A 20,533-nucleotide genomic window follows, 5' to 3' on the forward strand; every position below is an offset into this window, starting at 1 on the left:
ATTGGTTGCTGGGCACCACCTCACTTCTTCTGTAAGAGCAGCAAATGCTCTTGAACATCAAGCCATCTCTCAAGCCCATGGTTTATAATCATTAAATGTCAACATGTATTTCCAAATTATTGTCATCGGGGTAGGTACTAAATAAAGGTTCATAGTCTCATACCCTAAGAACTTACATGGGCTGACTTTTAAGTAGAAGCATATGATCAAATCCACATTGATTTAGATGTGGAAAGAGTAGTGATTAATTAATCTCCAGACATGGTAGCTGTGACTGTTGGAAAGCAGTGTTAGTTTCTTCCATTGAAATCCAGGCTGAGGTTCAGCTATTTTTCTCCTCATCTGTCCTGCACTTGTTACGCCATAGAGTGTCTCTTTCTTTCTCACTACTCAATAATGAATGTGTTCTGTTGTCAAGTCCCTTCTTCAAATTGTTCCCTTCATATGTACAAATCTGAGACTGTCATTCAGTACTAACATTAAGTTGAACAGTCACTAGAAGCCCGCTGGGTATTCCTAGATGCTGGGTTTTGTAAGGACACATTTCTTTCTTGACAGGATAATAATTTGATTATACTGATTATGTGTTCTCCAGGCACAATCTCCATTCCTGGCTGATTGCTCTCAGTTTTATTATAGAAACGCCTCAAGGCATGGTTAGTTTTGTAGAGGGAAAATGTTTTACGTCTTTAAGAGATTTTGTTTCCGTGTTCAAATGCAGTACTGAAGACCTCTAATCCACAAGTTTATACTTTAAATAATGAGAAAGATTTTATTTTATGGAGGTTTTGTTTTGTTTCTGAATTTTTAACACAGTGCAGATTTGCCAAAGAACTGAGCAACAAAATAAAAAAAAAGAAAGAAACATAAAGTTTGAAATCATAACTTCTGAAAATACAGTCCTTATCAATTTTATACTCTTTGTAAAAGTATCTGGAATATATAATACATGCAATGAAACAATAGTGGTGTGACCCAATGAACATCCTACTTGTACTCGAGTAAAAAACAAATTTATTTCATGACACATATCACTCCATGTTATCAGGAGAATCATAATCATCACATTCCACAAACAATCACAAAGTTGAAGCCAAATTTCTCTGCCCTTCCATTTCTTGTATTTAATAGCAAGTAGAGATCTACAAAACCATTGCATTCCGTGAAAAGAGTTAAAGAGAAATCTTAAGGCTAATGAGTACAGACACATACACATACCAAAGGTCATCCAAAGAGACATGTACAACAATAGACTGGGGATAAGGAAGTCCACTTGGAATAAGCAATATCGTTAACCTCTGCCCTGAGAAAAATGAGTCCATATGTACCTGATATGCAGTTATTCTATCCATCTGCATGGTAATATGTAATGGTAAAGTAAGAAAGTGGTTGTAGTAGTTTTATTACAGAATCTACCTATATTTGTTTAAATTCAATATTGAAATAAAATTTGACTTCTTTGTGGTAGCAAAAGTTGTACTCCTTTCTCCTGGCCTTTCAGGCACTGCAGGTGTCGCTGCTGTGTCACATGTGTGTCAATAGGTGGCAGAGAGGAGAGATGCTATGACCATGCTCAGTGTTCTGACCTAGGGACATCCGAATGATCAATGGCCTAACATTCCCTGAAAAACATGAACCTGATGCACCATCAGTGTGGCAAAAGAGGGCTTGGACAAGGAATTATCCTGAGATGATCAACACTCTAGTCCAGGTAGGCCTAGATAGGCTCCCAGGACAGAAGGCAAGCTGGAGACTAGAAGAACCCTGCCTGGAGTCACAGGCTTTAGGCAGCACTAAGCCCAAGACAAATGACCAGACTGGTGCTTCCAGGCATAGACATGGAGCTAGCCTGAGATCGACACCACTCTTGTGGTCCCCAAGCCTGTGGAGACTGGGGTTAGATCAGGTCATACTTGGTATTAGCCCAGCCTGGTGGCACCATAATGCATGAGGGGAGCATAGCAGTCCTGAGATTACTTCTCCTGAAAGGAACCCAGACACGCAGAGATCCCTGGCACTAATAGGAGGTGGAGAAATGGAAGAGAAAGAGAAAAAATGGATTTGGGAACAACACAAAGAGGCAAAACTAGAGACTCTGGTGGTAGTGAGGAAAAGCCTGCTATGAATAGCTGGTGATACTACCAGGACAATGGTTGGGTCTTTGTCTGTGCTGACAGAGGGGACCATGTATGGGTCTGTGACTCTGCAGGTGTCTATTACCAACAAAGTCAAGGCAGACTCCCTAGCCACTGGAAACATGTTGATGTCTGAGGGCTGTGCAGAACTCACCCAACACTCACCTGGGCATCATGGGAGTATTTGCCCTTCAGACATGAAGGCCCAAAAGCTGACTCCACCCATAGCCAATGACAGTAGCCCTTGGGTGAGCACATTGCTGGAGTTCTGAGTTAGCTAGATCAAACAATTCATGTGTTGGAGAGCTGATTTTCCACTCAACTCCCTGTGGTGGCATGATCAAGGGAGAGATACTATCCTCACCCTTCACCACCTGCAATAGACAGGAGACCTGGTCCTGGAGTCATTAGAACAGGAGAGATGTTCCTGTCCTTTGCCAGTTGCTGGCTATGCACCTCAACTGCTAAGCAAAATAGATCTGGCCCTAGATGTGGGGGTTATGGTGAACTTGACTGAAAGGGGTGAGTGTGGGAGAGCCAGTTCTGCCTCCTCACTGCCATTTGGTGGCATTGGCAGGGAAAAATTTCTATTCCTCTCTTTTGTCCTCTAGGTTAGAGTTGGATTGGATGTAGTCATGAGAGCAGAATAGCTGACCCTGCCCCTTACATGCTCCAGCACTTGGGAGAGTAGACTTTGGACCTCGTTGAGACAGTACAGTAGAAATGACCAAGATGGTGGTAGTGTTGGGGAGCAGGCAGGAGGGTGAGAGCATGACAGAGCTGTCATTGCTTCTTGTCTGCCATGTAGCAATGTCCTCCATCTTTGCCACGTGTCAGCTTGGGCAGGTAGGAGAGATGGTACTGAGGTCATGAGAGGAGAAAAGCTAGTCCTGCCCTCAACATGCCATAGCTCTCAGGAGCATTCCCTGTACCTTTCAGAAAGAACTAGCCCTGTCTCTTGTCTGCTGGGCAGTGGTATAGATGAGAGACAGACACCCAATTTACCTCCCTTGTCCTTCACCATCTGTGGGAAGTTGGTTCCCAAGATTATGTGTGGGAGAACTGGTCATGTCCTTCACTGGCTGCAACACTGAGGAAAGCAGGACTTGCACCTTGCCTAGGCAACAGGATACAGGTGGCCCCAGTATTGGGTGGTTACTGGTGAGATAGACCCAAGAGTGTGAGATCTGGAGAGCTGATCATCTTTGGTTCCATTCAGACCCAGATTTAGTTCTTCTACCATCATCTAGTCCATCACTGAACTGCTGGAATGAATGAAGGGTCTGATCCTACAGATCCAAAATTACAGGATCTCCAAGGCAAGGGGAAATAACGTGATATCTGAGGAGTTCTAGTAAGGACCAGTATTGAAAGAGTAGAAGAAGCCAGAGGCCTCATACCAGACAAATGGCATCATTGCAATAAACATTTGCAAGCAAAGACATAGTTAAAAGGGAATACTGTGGGATACACTGACACAATACAGCTGCCACAAGACTTTTTCTCTCTGATATTGGGCAATTGCAAGTGTGGAAGGCAGGTATGAAGGGAGGGAGATATGAGTGTGCTGGCTGTGCATGATGTGAAGTTCACAAAGAACCAATTAAAAATTGAAAAAAACTGTACTTCTAAATATCTGCTTAAATAAAAGAAAAATGAGCACACTCATGTGCACCCGCCTGCTAATGTGTACAGATCCTGTGGCAGCTGCTCTATGTGTATTACTTCATCCTCTTTTCAAATGACAGATCTACAGGACTTTGTAAAGTTCTGGGTAAGGGTAGGCTTATCCATGCACATAGGAAAATAGTATTTTTTCTGTGGAATGATCTTAAGTAATATGTAAGGGTGATAACTGGAAAGAGCCGGGATACAGAAGAGAGTCTGGGTGTTGTACAGTGATCCTTGAGGGAAGTTGTTGCTTCATCTAGTAATAGATATACTTCATGTGCAGGGAATACCATTCACTTGTCCATCCTCAATCCCCAAGGAAGGACGATTTCCCGAAGCTAACAGGCCTCCATTGTCCACGGGTTGGCTCCTCTACTGCATTTCTACAGAAATTGTGCTGTGTTCAGTATGCCTAAACTGGTTTCCACTGGATTACAAGCATGAATAACTGAAGATCATAAGGTACACATTAGAATGATCACTAAGGCACTGCATCTCAATCTTGTTAATGCTGAGACCCTTTGATAGAGTTCGTTAGCTTGGGAATACCTCCAATCATAAAATTATGTTGTTGCAATTTCACAACTGTAAGTTTGCTACTGTTATGAATCCCAAAGTAAATATCTGATATGAAGGATATCTGATATCTGTTATAAAGGATGTCCATATGGTAAGAACCACCAAGCAATCAAAGGCAATTGCTCATTGAATACAGCTTATTAGCATAAAAAGGTATCAAATATTGGCTTAAAGGTTGTAGTATATGGGATCAATATCACCTTGTGAGTTCAGGCCTGACATCAGACATATATGACCAGGATGGTCACTCAGGACAAAGCCCAGTGAATTTTTCTTTAACAAGAAATTACCTAGTATGAAGTCTAGTGTTTAATGTATATCATTAGCAACTCTGACAGATGAAAGCTGATTCTTTGCCCTTGTAGATGTGAGTTTGTGAAGAACTACAGAGGACATTGATATGCAATTGCAAGCAATCTAAGTGTTTTTCTTTTTAGAAGTCTTGCTAAGACTATGTAGGATAGTACATAATTATTATTTTCAGGAAGATGAAGTAATGAATTTTATTTATCCTTTTAGTTTTCTACATATATGTTTATGGGACCTGATGTAATGGAATTTTGTTTTTCTCCAAGAATAATTAGCAAACCACTGAGATATATATAGATATGTGATATTATTTAATGATAAGTCCTTTAAAATATCATATGGTGTATTTTGCTCATATTTACCTTAACTCTTCTCAGAATCACTCTCTCCTCTTTTTTTCTTTCCACTTTCCTCACCTTTTATGTTCTTATATGTGCTTTAAGATGAGACTATCTTACAGCAGATGTCTTTGTCCTCTGGTTAACATCTTTCTACCTGCATTTCTGCTTTGAACCTTGGGATTAGGGCTTCAGGCACATATTTATTAGTTGGGGATAAGTCATCCTACAGACATTGGTTCTTCACACTTTCAATGGCTGAACTGTTCTGTAATGATCTCCATTGGCTGTTAAAATAATAAAGCTTCTTCAATGAGGAGCAAAACTACAGCCATCTGCAAGTATCAAGATAAGTTTTGGATGCAGTAAGAAATAATATCAGTTAGGAAAGAGGCAGGAATAGGTTATACTTTAATTCTGGGGCATAACCTGCCATAGGAAATTAACAAAACTGCCAATCATGAATTCCTTTCCATTTTGTAGGTCCAAAGTTCAAGTAATTACTTTTTGTTACTGCCAGGATATAAACACTTCAATTGTACCTTTTAGAATAGCTTCTCATTTTTTGCATATTTTTCAGTTCCTAGATATCACAGCGAGGATTGCTGTTTTCCCATGGCAACTTGCATATCTCAATCTGATACTTTGATATTTTTTTCCTAAGAAAGAAGGGTCCCAGGAAAGTTCCAGGTTGATTCACACACATCTTCTGTCCAAGGTATTCTATACTGGCAGAAAAAGGATGCATACCTTCAAACACAGATAGCAATAGTCCATGTTTTGGAGTATCTTCGTGCTCATCTGATGAACAATACAGAAAAAGCTTTTCTATGCTTTCACCTTTACTTTAGGTACTTGGTAGGAGTAGTAAATAGAATTCTGTGAGTCTATGGCCGTATTTGTCTGTATAGAGAATTTAGGCAAGCTGGGGCCACATAGCTAGACTATGTCTGTGTAAATGACACATTGCCATTTCAGACAGATATTATAGGACACTAATTTATAAATGTTAGTATGTAATCACATAGATATTAATTTATTAATAGGTTTGTACTCTGCAATATTAGAAGAGACTTATTCTCTTTAGCTTGCCTGGAAGGTTTCATCTGAAACGAGCTTCAGTTTAAGTTGTTGGACCATAGTGCATGATGTTAAGTAGTACAGTTCAAAAGCATACACATCACCATAAATTATCCTTTACTGCATTTTCTCCTGAAAATATAATAATTTAATTTAAAATCATTATAGAGATAAAAAGAAGGTCTCAACAATTGTTGAGAAAAGTTTTTTCCTATGATCATTCACGTAAAGTTTAAATAAATGCAATTTCTCTGTATAAAGAACATACTGGTTTTATTCTGCCATTACAAAATTCATTCCTTTTCCCCCAAACAGCATGAAAATATCAATAATGTATTATCACTTGAAAAGACATGTTTTTCTTTTATAATAAGCATAACTCTCCAAATACAAAATGTTCTTAATCTACATAAGTGATGATAAGATCCTATTTGTTTTAGTTGTATTAAATCAACACGCAGTTTTATCTGTTTTAACTAAACAGGATTGTAATTATTAAGCTATTACTATTGAGAAACATATTGTGTTTTGAGGATCAAGCACAGCTGGAAGACACACGCTACCTCAAGCACCAGATGCTCTACTTCCATCATTTGTTTAGATTTATTCAAACATAAACATGAATGAGCAGAAGGATAAGGAGGTGCCAACTATTCCTTTATTGAAATTTTGTTAACTTTTTCTTTTATTAATCATTTTTAATTACTGTTTTCATTTTTCTTTTATTTTTGATATTATTCTATATTTGCATAGTTTCTTCCTTCCCTTCCCCTCCAAGCCTCCCTATTTCTTGCTGTCTTTCAAATTTATGGTCCCCTTTAACTAATTACTGGTATTCTCATATATGTATTTATGTATATATTCAAAATATAATTTACTCAGTCTGCATAATTTTATTCATATTTATGTTTTCAGGGCTAATATTGGAACATAGTATGTTCTGCCCTGAAAAGAACTATTTTGTTTACTCCGGAAGTTGGTTACATGCCTGTAATTTTGTGTGTAGAGTCAGGAGCTCAGTATTTATACCTTGTCTGTGTTGACATGACTCTTACTGACCTTTCCATATCATGCTTAGATATTCATGTGGTAAGGCCTTATGAATATAACTCCTGAAATCATTAGGTAATACAATGTTACAGCAAAGAATTCCTGACCCAATAGCCCTCCTATTATTTCTTCCATGTTTCCTGAGTCTTGAGTGCACGAGTTGGCTTTTGGTTCTATTCACTGAAACTGGTCTCTACAACTGAGTATTGGAATTAGTCATGGTCTTCTACAGTGTTCTCCATCTGTTACATAGGAGACATTCCTTGATGAGGTAAGGTCTACACTTACCTGTGATTAAGGACAAATATTTAGATTGTAGTTAGGGATTGTTTTGGCTTAATAGAGTAGTAGTCATACATTTTTTATGATTCATGGCTTCATTCCCTGTGTGTAGTTGAATAGATTTTCAGTTCCAGGCATGATTTCACCCTTATTGTTAACTTTTAATAAATAGCAAAAACAGATATACAAAAATAACATGAAGAATTTAAAATAAATTGCATAAAGGAAAAAGTCAAACTTCTATCAAATGTAGTTGTAATAATACCTTTTTCTGTTTTTATGAAATACATACAATAAAGAAAATTTATAAAGGAAAGGTATATTTTGGACTTCTCAAGAAGGATATGAGTGTTCTGACAGTACTGAGGCTTTCAAAATGTGGCAGGCATGGTGGCAAATAAAGAAAGCTAAGAGCTTGCATTTCAAACAATTAGCATTGAACAGGGAACAGACTGAATGTAGGTGAGGTTTTTATTTATCAGAGCCCACTGCTTCTAACATAACCCTTAAACAAGCCACACCTTCTAAAGCTCTCCACACAGCACCATCAACTGTGAACTAAGTGTTCAAATGGTTGAGACTTCTGGGGACATTTCTTACTTGAACCATGTTTCTCTGACAGTTTTTTACTTTTACAGAGAAGACATGCTGTAACTTTATAATACATTTTTTAAACAAACATTCACATTGCAATATACTATTATATAAATATTAGATAGCTTAAACCTATTTTAACATAACTTGATAGCAACTTCTTGCATTATTCTGAAGCTTCAGTGTATCTCAGAGACCATGCCACTAAGTACCTATCCATTTGGGGAAATCCACTGCATAAGCATGGGATCACCCTTTCAAACACTGATCTCTAGTTCATCATTAGCATATAAACGTGTGCTTGTCATAATAGTTCCAGTGAATATAATATTAGGTAAATTTCTGATACTATGATAAGCATCATGAGCAAAAAGAATTTAAGGAGGAAAGCGTTTACTGCACCTTACAGTTTCCCATCCTCCTTGATGAGAAGTCAGAGGAGGAACTTATGGTAAAGAACCTGGAGGCAAGAAATGAAGCAGAGGAGGAAGAGTGTTAAAATGCTTCTGATGGCTACTCCATTATCCCAACCAATACAAGCTGCCTTGAAATTAAAATGTGCCCATGAGATAGTCTATACCATGTACATACCATTAGTTCAGAAAATTCACCATATACTTGCAGCCAGGTAATAAGATGGAATCATTTTCTCAACTGAATTAGTATTTAGATAATTCTAGCTTGTGAAAGCAAAACCCAAGCCAGAATATGAGTTGCATTTATTTTTATATGTGCTGTCTTCTCTAAGTAAATATTATGTGTTATAAATTGTTCTTTTGTTTTCAAATACATGTCACATTTTAAATATCTGTAGTTCAAATATCACAATTAAGATATCTTAATATAGACTTCCTGGCTTAAGAAATTAATAGATATACCTCCAAAATTGCCTTCCTCTCAAAGTCTTATAAATCTTTTTAGCAGATTTTAGAAATATTTTTAATAATATGGTAGATGAAAAACTAGAACTTAAAAAATAGTTTAACTTTCATGTTTATTGTTACCAGTAAAATGATTATATTCTTTTTTTTTCATCTTTATTAACTTGGGTATTTCTTATTTACATTTCGATTTTTATTCCCTTTCTCGGTTTCCAGGCCAACATCTTCCTAACCCCTACTCCTCCCCTTCTCTGTGTGTGTGTTCCCCTCCCCATCCTGCCACCATTACCGCCCTCCCCCCAACAATCACGTTCACTGGGGGTTCAGTCTTGGCAGGACCAAGGGCTTCCCCTTCTACTGTTGCCCTTACTAGGCTATTGATTGCTACCTATGAGGTTAGAGTCCAGGGTCAGTCCATGTATAGTCTTTGGGTAGTGGCTTAGTCCCTGGAAGCTCTGGTTGGTTGGCATTGTTGTACATATGGGGTCTCAAGCCCCTTCAAGCTCTTCCAGTCCTTTCCCTGATTCCTTCAACGGGGGTCCCGTTCTCAGTTCAGTGGTTTGCTACTGGCATTAGCCTATATATTTGCCATATTCTGGCTGTGTCTCTCAGGAGAGATCAACATCCGGTTTCTGTCAGCCTGCACTTCTTTGCTTCATCTATCTTATCTAGTTTGGTGGCTGTATATGTATGGGCCACATGTGGGGCAGGCCCTGAAAAGGTGTCCCTTCTGCCTCTATTCTAAACTTTGCCTCCCTATTCCCACCCAAGGGTATTCTTGTTACCCTTTTAAAGAAAGAGTGAAGCATTAACATTTTGGTCATCCTTTTTGAGTTTCATGTGTTCTGTGCATCTAGGGTAATTTGAGCATTTGGGCTAATATCCACTTATCAGTGAGTGCAAACCATGTGTGTTTTGCTGTGATTGGGTTAGCTCACTCAGGATGATATTTTCTAATTCCATCCATTTGCCTATGAATTTCATGAAGTCATTGTTTTTGATAGCTGAGTAATATTCCATTGTGTAGATGTACCACATTTTCTGTATCCATTCCTCTGTTGAAGGGCATCTGGGTTCTTTCCAGCTTCTGGCTATTATAAATAAGGCTGCTATGAACATAGTGGAGCATGTGTCTTTGTTATATGTTAGGGCATCTTTTGGCCATATGCCCAAGAGTGGTATAGCTGGGTCCTCAGGTAGTTCAATGTCCAATTTTCTGAGGAACCTCCAGACTGATTTCCAGAACGGTTGTACCTATACAGTTTCCTCTTGGGCCAGGGATGTGGGGAGGGGTGGGCAGTATTGGTGTCTCTCCCACGCTGCAGTCTCAGGAGTGCCCACCTGTCCGGGTGATGAGCTCTTTCTCCCACGGTGTTTGGGAGCAGGGAACTGTGATTATATTCTTATATAATAACAAAAGCCACCTCTTTGCGCGCATGTTCACACACACACACACACACACACACACACACACACACACACAAACATTCTACCTAGTCTATATGAAATTATTGCATGTATATGATCTCAATGTAGAACACTTGGTATTTCATAACATCTTTACAGGGTCTATCCTGGGGAGGACTTTCTCCCACTCTTACCACCAATACTTGCCTGTAGTCCTTTCATTAATGCTCTTGGTCCATGAGATATCCCTTTGAAGTTAACATATCATTTAATGTTTTTTCCATCTCACCATGACCAACAGAGTCAACTAACCTGGACCTCTGGTTGCTCTCAGAGACTGAGACAACAACCAAAGTACATACATGGGCTGGAATGAGGCCCCGGCACATATGCAGCAGATGTACAGTTCAGTCTCCACGTGGGTACCCCAAACCCTGGAACAGATCATGGTATCTATTTCCCAAAAGAGTTATCTTGTCTGGCTTCAGTGGGAGAGTATGTGCCTACTCTGACATATACTTGTTGCAACTGAGTAGGGAGATACTCAGGTGGTGCCCTACTCTCTCAGAGGAGAAGGGGGTGAGCAGAAAGTCGCTGTGAGGTTAAACTGAGAAGAGGCAGTGTTTGGTGTGTAAAGAAATAAATTTTACACATTAGAAAGATGCCAGGTACATAGTAATAATGATAAATATACTCAGTAGGGTAAATGTATGTAGTAATACACATAATAGTTGTGTGTGTGTGTGTGTGTGTGTGTGTGTGTGTGCGCGCGCGCGCGCATCAGCATGTATTTAGACGTTTAATGTATGTAAGGGTAATTATAAAACAAACAGTGAATGGGAGTGGAAGAATTAGAAGATGATAGGAGTGGGAAGAGTGATGGAGATTTAGGGCTCACAAGAAGGGTTTTCAAAACCATAAAACTTAAAAGCAATAAGGGATTTTTAAATATATATTTTCATATTTACTTTGCATGTCAATATCAGCCACCCTTTCCTCCCAATTCTCACCAATGATGAACCTCCCCACATTCTTCACTTTCTTTATCCTTTGAGAAGGGGGAGCCCTCCTCTAGGTATCACACCACCCCCACACCCATCCCCTACCCACTCCTCCAGCACATCCCTCAGTCACTGCATGACTGGACACATCCTCTCCAAACATGGCCAAACAAGGCAGTGCATTTAGGGATATGGGATCCATAGGTAGGCAACAGATTCATGGGAAGCCCATGCTCCTGTTGTGAGGACCAAACACCTCTTCTGCTACATTCTTTTTCACAACAAGAGAACTGTAATAGGTATAAAATTTAAATTATGGGGATAGAAATAATTAAATAGCTAAATAAAAACCAAAATAATTAAAATAACAGAAGTAGAAGGAGTCAATATGAAAATATCCATTTATTTCTTCTCTCCACTTATCCTCTGTTGACATAGTTGTTGATTATCTCATTTTCTGTAAATGTATATGTGTCTTTTATAAGCAGAAGATAAATCCAGTGAATAGAGTTTTTCTTTTCTTTAATCCAATAGATGCCCAATTTCATTGTTGTTATTTATTGATTTTTCTCACACAGTAGACAAAAGTTATAAGATCGAATAACAGAACCATAAAACCCATAAATATTTTCATGATAAAAAATATAGCTTTAGTTTGTGGTTTCAATTGAGGGGTGGTAATTTTGTAATTATATAAAAATCTCTGAAATATTCCCAATGAAGACATCAACTTAAAAGCCTTTATTTTTATAAAGGCAATTATATTTAAAATGCTGCAAATTCCCAGGGAAAGCATATCTGCACTGTATCTAATAATACTCTAGAGGATAGTATAGAGTTTTGCTAAGATTTTGATTTTATAATGCAATGTTTTTTTTTCTTCAAGACTTAAAAATATATAATTCAGTGGCCAAACAAGTTAATTTAGTGCACACAGGATGGCAACACAACTAGAAGTCCATTTCTTATATTCAGTCTTTTGAATGATTGTATTACGAAGCATTTTCCCTACTTTATTTCCTAATTGTATAAGCTATAAAGCTATATAAACAGGATAATACAAAAGCTGGAGATGTGCACACCAAATTGCAAATAAAATCTCAATGAGTTTTCCCAATAGTAAAAGCAAAACTCTGTGACTTTCAGTGCTCCTTCTAAAATGAGGTATTTAATGGATATTGTATTACTAGCCCCCCAAAATTTAGGAACTCCTTAGAAACATTTGGTGTTTTAAATAGGTCTGAGTGAATGAACGAACATGGTGGTGATATTTAGTCATCTTCCTGGGTGTTCTTTGACAGTAACCAACACGGTCAAGCAAAATTTGTCTGCCATTCCATTTAATAAAATTCTTATATAGGGATTTTTTGATTCTAAATTAATTTTCAGACACTGTGAATTTTGACCCATTTATAATGTGTAAGGGTCTTCTCATATTTAATTTATTTTAAAAGTATGCATGACTGACTTCTCAAAGCTGGTAAAAACAGATAATAGGTTGAGAAAAATCACATCTCCTGTCCAAACTATTTGTAGTTGGTTATTATTACACATTCAATTTAAAAAAATATGTTATGCTACTCCACATAATAGATATATATGCACTTTTTAAATTATGTGCGAATATAAAAAGCAGTACGTGGACTGCAGAAATAGTTCAGCCACTTAAGCTCACATACTGCTGCCTCAGAAAAACCCAAGCTTAGATCACAGCATCTGTAAAACACAACTCACAAACCCCTGAATGGAGCTCCAGTGGTCTAATACCCTCTTCTGAGGGAACCTGCATGCATTCCAATCACAAACCCACATATACATAAATACATAATTAAAATATAAAAATTAAAATTAAAAATCCTAGTATCTGCTGAGAATATGTAGCTTGCAGATACAAATTAGCAAGCTTTTACCATGCAAACGTAAGACCAGAGGAAAGCTAAATTACCCATTTGCGATCCTGGTGTAATGGTGCAGCTTTGCAATCCAATCCCAGTCTGGGGATCCAACTATCTTAACCTAATTTTTAAACTCTGAGTGCTCAGGATAGATTCATTTTGAACAACAAAGTGACCACTGCTAAAATATCCAAATCAGGTACTAGCTCCTGAGCAATACTGAGGATCGATCACTCTCTCATCTCATAAGTCACCTCTATCTATGTAAAGGCACACATATATGTACACTTATACTATCTTCTATACCCACATGTGTGAGCAAATGCAAAAACGGAGCCAACTAAAAATAGGAGAGAAAAAATAATGAGCTCTGTTTTGAGTTTTTTTTAAATTTTACTTTATTTATTGAAAATAGATTGTTTGATCATACAATACATCCAGGCCACAGTTTCTCCTCCACCATGCATCCCAACTCTCTCTAATCTACCCTTTCCTCCAGATCTTCTTCCCTTCCCTCTTATCTTCCTGTTCTTGTGCCTTGTCTACTGCTCTGATAGCTTCCTAGTTTGTCTTTGTCTTAGCTTTTCTTTGTCTCCGTTCTGTTATGTTTGGTTGTTGTCTGTTGGAAGTCTGCTCTCTTCTGAGGACATTTTAACATTGTTCACTAGGATTCACACTATGAAAACAAGACGAATACTTTGTCGCATAATTTTCATTTAGTTCACATAATTATAAGTCCATCCCACACTGGAGTATGTTCATCCACCAACTAGTGCTTAGAACCACTCTTGGTTAAAAAAAATAACTAAAGACCAAGGGCAAAAAAGAAAAGCATAATGAATTACAGATTGATCTTGAACTTACTTACTTCTCTCTAATATAAAAGAATGCAAGGAAAAAAAGATTTTATCTGTAAAATGGAGTTTTATTATCTGATAATTTAAATGTGATTGCCACTCAAGTTTAAGTCAAAGGTAGATTATCTTAACTGAGTTAAGTTTTAAATGTTCCAAATCCAACCTAACTATTTTAACATCTTATGTACTGTCAGAGCCAGGTGCTAATTTATGTTCTTCCTATTTATTTATTTTTTGCTTCTTTTAATAAACATTTATTTATAGTCTATAATAAAGAAATGAAGAAAAGCAGTCAATGTGGAAATGAAAAACACATTACATATGAAGAGATTAAGAGAACTCTAATACCAAAATGGGATTGCTAAAATTGTCTACTTCACAGGATCTACAATTAAGAGAAGATGATTCTGGGCATTCTTGTTAGAGGTTATAGAGATTATATCAACTGAGTTAGGAAGCTTCACTTTAATTGTGAATGGAGCTGTTCATACTTTTTGGTTCTACACTAAATTAAAGGGACAAAGTGAGTTCAGCATGCTCATGGTCCCTTTCTGCTTCTTACCCAAGTATCCAATATGATCGGCTGCATGAGTCTCCTGTCAATGCCTGCAATAAGTATTATACATCCAAAGTGTGATTCAATGCAAACCCTTACATCCTTAGATGGATTTTGCCAACTCTTCTGACAGAGCAATAGGGCGAATAGCAGGCCCATAGTAGACTTCTACAGCAAGATTTAGAACAAGCTTATGAAAAGTTTGAGAAAAGGGCCATAACAAGGAATTTTAATATCTAGATTTTCAAGGGAGGATTTAGATAATTATAACAAATGTTTACTTTTTGTCTGTTGGTTTTGAGATGAACTCTTTAATATAATACTGCTTAGCCTAGACCTCCCTGTGCGGCCCAAGCTTGCTTCATAATCATAATCATTTTGATTTAGCCTTTCTAAGGCTGTCATTACATATATGTGCCACCAGGTAATGCAGGAGGATGTTATTTTATCCATCCTGCAAGCAAATGACTTGGCCTGGCACTGATAGTATAGAGAAGTTGAAATACTCTGACTCACAAACAAAGGTTTGGTAAGGCTCCCAACGATTCTGTGTGATGTACACAAATTTGCATTTGGACAGTAAGCAAATGCTATTTATATCAATTGGCAGATGGAGGTGTGAATTTAATTGTTTAACTCACAAATTTTATACTGGATATAAAAGACTCTGCAAAGTTACGGGGAAAAGAGTTAAATGGAGTTCTAAGTTATGAAATATATAATAAAAACTCAGAAGCAGGTATTATTATACAATGAAGAAGCAGATTTAAAGTAAGAATTGTAAACACACAGTAATGAATGGATCCAAGATTCAGTGGGAACTGTAATTTTGGCATCAGACAAGTATCTGAAAGTATGTCTAACCAGTAAAGGAACATATGCCTATGTCTCCCAGGCCAATGGAAACCTTTAGGCTTTACAATGAAAGAAAAATTGACTAAAACCTTAGATGAGACATATGATCTTTTTTAGGACCTATAATTTTCATTGTCAATTATTAAAATTAGCATATTCAAATGCAACCACTTATGTTTAATATGTCTGACAATACTAGAGACTTTAAATAGCCTGTCTAGGAAAGAGTATGGTTCCATGCTTTTCAGAATGAGTCACTGTCAAAAGGAAGCTTGATCATCAGATAGGCTGAACTTCAGAGTTTCCCTCAAGATTCCAATTCTGTTTAGTTCTGAGAGCTACAGTTAAGTTTCATTTTAACTATATCAACAGCCTTATTTTTTCCATATTTCGATAGTATCAGTCATTGTAAGTTATCCTTGCTATGAGTGGATATGTGTTCAGATATACACAATTAGAATATACATTGAAACTTGCTCTATGGGGCTGTTGTTTTGAAGGAAGCTCCTCTACTCTCTCAGTACTGAGCTCAGTGCCCCTTTTGCTTTATTCAGAACAGATCTTCACATATCCCCAAATAAAAGCAATCCCTAAATAAAGGGCATTCTTATGCAGAACATACACTTAAGGTACTGTTGCTTTACATAAGATGAATATGACCCTGCTGCTGATTATATTTATCTCTGTCTGTCTTTTTATCTATCTGTCTGCCTGTCTGTCTATTTATCTCTATCTCTATGTCTTAAGTTCATGGTAATTTTAATTCTGTTTTATGAATACATGTACTATCATATGTCTTGCCATTTATAGAGATACTGGAAGAAACATTCAGGAAAAAATGAATTATGAAGACAGTATTCATAACACATGAAATAGGGAAATGGGTTAAATGTGCTATTTACTATTTCTTTGAAAATGTAAAATATGCATACAATGCGTTTTAATTATATTTACCCTGCACTGATAGCCCTAACTCCTTCAGATTCATCCCATCTGCCTTTTCAACTTACGTTTTGTTGTTGTTGTTGTAGTTGTTGTTGTCATTTTTGGTGGTGGTGGTGGTGGTGGTGGTGGTGGTGCTTTTAACTACCCACTGAGTTCAAATTGTGCTGCTTATATACATATGGACATAGCCCACTCACTGGGGCAACATAAACTAACTATAGGCCACATCTCAGCAAAAGTTGACTCCTTATCCTCCAGCTGCCATCAACCACGTACAGCTCAGGAGCTAGGGTTGTTATCTATGTTCCATTTTTCATGCAGGAAAGTAAAGTGGGTGAGATTGTGCAAGTATTTTGCAGTTAATTACTGCTGCTGTGAGTTTATCAAAATCTGATCACATGTAGAAATCATTTGGCTCTTTTTTCCTCAACCTCTCACTCTTACCATCTTCCCTTCTTTTACTGTCTCCTTCCGTATTCCATAAACCTAATGTTATATAAATGGTTCATTTAAGACTGAAAACTGCACTCTCTGCACATGAATCATTTGTGATATTGTGTGTGTGTGTGTATGTGTGTGTGTGTGTGTGTGTGTGTGTGTGTGTGTGTTAATATATAGTCCAGTGCACAATAAACTTCTGATGAAGATGAGAAGGCAGTTTGATAGCATATACATTAGGTAAAATATTAATACACAGGTCTTCCCGTATGGTCTCTGAGCCCCCAAATCATGGGCTACTTGGCTAGATTTAGAGTATTATGTATATGTTTCCTCTTGTGAAACATGCCTTATCCAATAAGAATGCAGTTAATTACCCTCATAATGGACATGTTCCTAATATACCCATGGCTATACCTTGCCAAGCAAATTATGATTTCCATTTACAATATTTCCAGAATGTTCACCCCCTCAACCTGATAGCACATTCCAGTACCACAAAAGCCAGAAGGAAGGGAAGAAATTTCTTAGGATTTGATTTCCCAATTTTGTGTTACCAAGATTTTGGTGTCTTCAGAAGTGGGGTCTTACTGTCAATTCTGGGAGGCCATCAGAAGCAATGCAATAGTCTCTACTGTTTTGTGTGATGGTCTTTAGAATCCCCCTAGCCAACCACTCTGTGGTGGTATCCCATATCTGGAACTTTTATTGTACTTTTTATTTGACAACCTCTGGCTTCAGAAAAGGAACATTATTATTGTCTGTGTAGGATAACTCAATACACATGATTATGGCCCACTCAAGGGAGCATTATCAAATAACTATAGGTCATATCTTAACAAAAGTTGACTCTTCTCTATCTGACATCAAGTGCCTATAGCTCAGTAGTTAGGGTTGTGCTATTTCCTGCTCTTCTTGCTGGGATGAAAAGTGGCTTGATATTGTAGAGGCCTTTTGCTATTAACTCCATGTATGATATATAATAGTAAGTATAATAGTAAGTTTTTTCTCAAACATTGATGGTATTAGTTACTCCTCATTCTAACACCATCGATGTCCCATAATCTCATCATGTGCCTCTCCCTAAACCCCACTCTCTATTATTCTTATTCTGCCATTTGTTCTCTATAATTCCTTCAACCTCAAGGTCTTGCATCATTGGCCTTTTTTCCCCTGGCTTTTTAAAATGAGTATTCCAAGTTAAATGCACAATCAAATGTTTCTATGGTAACATCAGTATGTGAGTTAGACCATTTGAAATTTTGTATTTCTGAATCTGTGTTACCTCACACAAAACACTTTTCCCTTCTTTTATATGCTTACTTGCAAATTTTATAATTTCATTTTTCTTCTCTGCTAACTAAAATGTCATTATATGCCATAGTTTCATTTTATGTTCATCAGCTAACAGAAGTAGCGACTGTGTTCATGACTTACATATTGCGAAGGGAGAAAATAATCGTGAATTGGCATGTGTCTTCATAGTGGGAATTAACTTTCTGATCTATCACTGGAGTGGTGCCATAGGTCAGATGGTAGATCTAAATGAACGGTTTGTGAAACCTCCACACTGATTCCCACAGTAACTTCAACAGTTTATGTTCCTACCAATGGTGCACAGGCCATTTTCTCAACATCCTTTCCAGAATTTCTTATCATTTGTGTTCTTGATTTTAGCTTTTGTGATGGAGGGGAGTACTTTCAATTTATGTGTCTTAACAGCTAAAGGTAATGAACAGCTTTAAAAAAACATTTCTTACATTTTTGTACTTCTTCTTTCAAGAAAATCTGTGTAATCAGTTCCATACCCTACTTTCAGTTTTCATTAGGGAAGGTACACAATGGTAGGATATACTGAAGAAGCAGAGTCAAAAGCATGAGTTCAAGATGAGCCTGTGTTGCACTTTTGTGGCTAAGGAAATAATTCCTTGATGTAGAAAATATTTCAAACTTTGTTTTTAATCTAAGATTTATGAATTTAAAAATGTGGTTCCAGTCATATTTGAAGTGTTGTGTTGAAATGCAAATCTCAGAAAAGCTAACTAGTAAATTGAACATTATTATTTAAAATGACTGTTTGAAGCCTCATGCCCTGATGTGAGTTGTATTGTTAACTCTTTTTATTTCCATGTGCTCGAGATAAAACTCCACAAGCAACGTCAGACAACTCAGGAAGAGCACAGATCAGAAAGGAGACGACTTTTTTTTATACCAGTTCACATATTCTACTCTTGGGAAATTACATTTTTCCAGGATTACGACAGTAACATTAATACCAGAAATTCTGGTTTCTAACACAAAACCAGTTTCTCTTTGGGAAGCAACAAACATAATCATGGAAAAGAATATAATTATCAAAAATGATGAGACTCTTTAAGTAATACGTTTAGAGAGAAGTAGGAATTATATGGGCAAGAAAGCAAAAATCATATACTTACCATTGGAGGGGAACAGTTGATGGCTTTCAATGCATGCAGGCACTTTTGGACTATGACATAACTGCTGAACGATGAGATTATCACCAAAAGTACAATGGTTTTGTTTGTTTCTCTCTTGTTCCAGCAATATATTCATAAGCGTCATGAGATTAAAGTTTTATAGTGTGTATATGGTTGAAAATGCACTGACATATTTTTGCAATGACACACCAGATCAACATTGTAAAGAAAGTCACTCGTTCAACATTTCTGTGTTTCAAAAGTCACTTCCTTTACCTTGTACTCATGAATTGTGCTTTGTTAAGTAACTTAGCATAAAGGGCAGAGATGTTAATTTCATTTGAGCGTCACACCAAGTGGTGAGAAGCCATTAAGATAGTAACACTTTCTATATATTTGTCATGTCGGCTTCTAAAAAGCTTTATGATAATCTCTGTTTTTGAAATTTATGGGTTGACAAAAGTCTGGGTGAAATTAAAAATGTATCACCAAAATAAAATTGGCACTATAATAATAGAAACAAAGAAGGCAATTACTTCAGCCAACTGTTTCAATAGATGTCAATATTGTGACTTGAATAATTTAGGTTATTCAAATGTGAATTTAGAAAACAATCGTAATAAACTTTGTGGGTTTTCATTCTCTTTCCAGTGCCTGTACAACTTTGGACCTAGAATAATATCCGTGTTTCTTATAGACTACAAGGAATATTGAATTGTTTTCAATAAAATAGATAGAATATGTATTTTTTGCTCTCACAGAATAGTGTATAGCACTATATGGCAAATGTTCGGAATATAATTTCAATCCTTGTAATTCTTGCATCACCAATAAGATGCCATTATCATTGTCTCTAGTTCATCAGAAAAGTTGTTGATGTATAAAATAAAGTCCCTACAGATGGTCTTGAACATTCTTACCCCTAACTACATAGTGCCATTTGTTTACATTTCAAATGTTATCCCCCTTTCTGGTTTCTCCTCCGAAACCCCCATTCCATCCCCCAACCCCTGCTTCTATGAGGGCACCACCCCACCCATCCACCCACTCAGGCCTCACCCACCTAGCTTTCACTTTTTCAATTATACAAAAATCAAGCAATTAATCATGATTTATTTTGTTTTTAAATAATTTAGTATATCTTTATGCCCATCTGAATGCACTACATTTAATGCTACATGACAGTTCATGCTTATATTCAGGGCAGACAATTAATAAGAAA

At 37.1% G+C, this 20,533-nt stretch overlaps 1 non-coding gene across 1 annotated transcript; it reads left to right on the top strand.

The window, feature by feature from the left end:
• Positions 1-1,488: 1,488 nt before the first annotated feature.
• Positions 1,489-1,620, top strand: LOC116897553. The gene has a single exon (XR_004387566.1). It is a non-coding gene; the product is annotated as a small nucleolar RNA SNORA17 (small nucleolar RNA).
• The last annotated feature ends 18,913 nt before the right edge of the window (positions 1,621-20,533 follow it).

Source organism: Rattus rattus, chromosome 3, assembly GCF_011064425.1.
Source record: "Rattus rattus isolate New Zealand chromosome 3, Rrattus_CSIRO_v1, whole genome shotgun sequence".
Classification (NCBI taxonomy): Eukaryota; Metazoa; Chordata; class Mammalia; order Rodentia; family Muridae; genus Rattus; species Rattus rattus.